The sequence below is a fragment of the Vigna radiata genome, chromosome 5 (assembly GCF_000741045.1).
Source record: "Vigna radiata var. radiata cultivar VC1973A chromosome 5, Vradiata_ver6, whole genome shotgun sequence".
NCBI lineage: Eukaryota > Viridiplantae > Streptophyta > Magnoliopsida > Fabales > Fabaceae > Vigna > Vigna radiata.
The window spans coordinates 5,353,693-5,356,444 of record NC_028355.1 but is presented as its reverse complement, the minus strand read 5'-3'; positions in this window follow the sequence as shown (position 1 = coordinate 5,356,444).

Genomic DNA, 2,752 nt, shown 5'->3' with positions numbered 1-2,752 from the left:
ATCCGAAGGAGGGAACGAGTGAAGTTAGATAATTAACTTCATTGTTTGTAAGTCAGATAATTGACTTCCGATCGGGTGATCCGAAGGAGGGAACGGGTGAAGTTAGATAATTAACTTCATTGTTTGTAATTCATATAATTGGTCCCCGATCGGGCGAGAAGAAAAGAGAAATTTATGAAAATCAGCTAAGTTACTTTCAGTCATACTTAGCAATTCTTAAATCTCGACAACCGAATAACAAAGCAGTAGCAAACAGAGTAACATAGAAGGCAACATGGTACTTCATACAAAACGCAATTGCACACAATTGTTTAAGTACTTAACTACTGGCAGTTACGATCCATACAAAAGGCATACACACGGTCGAGGTAACAGAGTTTTTTACAGCAGTACTTAAAACATTTGCTTAAAGGGGCTTAGTGTTGTCAGGTGCAACAATTGACTGGTCGGGTGGAGTATGTTCGGTAGCCGGAGAAGCCGAACCGCAAAGATCAACGAGAGCCCCATTCACTAACACCTTCAGTATGTCAAAATCTGGATGCTCAAGTGGAGTGTTGAAAAAATGNTGACATTGCCCTATTCCTTGTTGAAACCCTAATTCACGCTCTTGACAAACTTGGTCTTCCAAAGACGCTTTCTCTGCCAACAAGAGGTCTCGCTCGGCAGTAACAGCATCCTTATCCTTCAGCAGTTCAGCATTGGTTGTCTTAACCTTTTTCACAGTAGCTTCCAGTGTATCAATGGACGATCGCAAGGATGATATTTCCTTCTGAGAATTCTCCAAGGCAGTCTTAGCTTTAACCCGAGCATCCTCAGCAGATTTAGTCAGTTCTTCCACACGAGCGGTTAGAGCATCGTTATCTTTCTTTAGATCAGCCACTTTCTGATTAGCGGCTTCCAATTCGACCACTACTAAAGGCTTAGTGGTCCCAGCAGCGTAATTCATGCATACGCCTGCGCGCATCATAAGCTCATAACCCATGTTGTACGCTTCACTAGGGGTCATGTTTTTGAAAGGGGCTCGTTCTTCAGGGGTCAGGTTGAACTGAACTCGATCGGCTACATGCACTTTCGGATCTAATGGGCCGGTCAGCAAGGGACCCTTCACCTTTTGTCTTTTCGGGGGAGAGGGAGTTTTTTCACTTGCTTTCCTTTTCTGCTTGGTCTTTTTTGGGGGTGGTTGAACCACCTTCACATCTTCCGCAGCTTCAAGATCGGTAATAGGAGGAACACCTCAAGTTGATCCACCGACAGGTGAAGCCATTGATGTTCCTTCTCCAGCCTTCACCAATTTTTTCTTACGGGCCATCAGGCGCGCAAAAGCTTCGTGTTGCTCCATCCCGCTGAACAAATCTGCAATACAGAAGGCAATTTAGACAAGTTAATAAGAACCGTTCGGTCATAGGAAGGGTACAGAATCTTACCGAATACTCTACTCCTTAAGGTGTCGTCATCTGCCCCGATCAGTTCAATTAATCTACGGGACGAGGTCTTTCTTGGTAATAAGTCAACNTGGCTTATCACATCCAGTTCAGCTTCGGTCATATCTGTTTTCGGCCAGGAGTCTACTCTGTTGGGATTTTGGTTGGCCATTGTCAAAAAAGTATTTTGACCGACCGGTATCTCGGATGGCTATTTTGCAGAAGTTGGACTTAAATTCCTTATATGAGGAATTGAAAGGAGAAAATAATTGTTTATCCTTTGCAGGAATTAAAGATATCCAGGATCGGTTGGGGTTGGGTAGGGCACGAAAGAAATGAAGAAAAGCTTTCGGTGTTGGTGTGAGTACCAGGCCATCACACAACACGGTGAAGGCTTGCATGACAGCCCACCCGTTCGGGTGAAGCTGAACGGGACTAATGTTCAGCTCTCTCAACACTCCCATTTGAAACTCAGAGAAGGGTAACCTAACGCCCAGATCGCGAAATAAGGTAATATATGCATAGAAGAAATCGGTCGGAAAACCCTCTCGGCCATGACAGGCTCGCTTATTAGTTCGGCAAACTACGAACGTGTAATCATCTATGTCCCTAAGAGTACCTAAGATATTTACTTTCTCTAGCAAATTCCTAAGGGAGGCGGTAGAAATAAAGTATGGGGTATAGTTCTTAACCTCATGAGGAGCCCAGTCGTATCCTTGTACTACGGGCGGAGGAAGGACGGATGTCCACATACGTGAATTGTCATAATTAAAAGCTACGCTATTCCCGGACGAACGGGAAGAAGTATCGGAACTAGACCCAGATGACGAAGGGGTGCTTCCCCCATCGTCATCATACCCCCACCCTTCCCTCCTAGACCTATTAGATGATTGAGAAGATAGAGACATGTACCTGGAAGGACGATCGAGCTGACAGAGAGTTGGGTCGGGAAGCGCAAGCAGAGCAACGCAGAAGCACACAAATGAGCAGGGACCACCTCGCTATTTATAGCCGCAGAAAGCGGTTTCGAAATACAATCCCAGTCGTTCATGACAATATGATCTGACGGTGCTAAGCTTACGACGGTTCGAATTTCTATGCGGAAAACTGACGAATCAATCTACACTGTTGGTCTCATGCTCATCGTAGGGCTCAGGTGGTTTGCATCTTCAAATTCAAATATTAGCGGGAAACTAAAACTTGCAAACCCCTTCGCGTTTGGCAAACGCTTGGGGCTTGGGGGGCCTATGTACGATGGGGTAACCGACCATATTGGAATGATCGGTCACACCGGTAGTATGATCGGTCATACCGGCAATGTGATCGGGTTC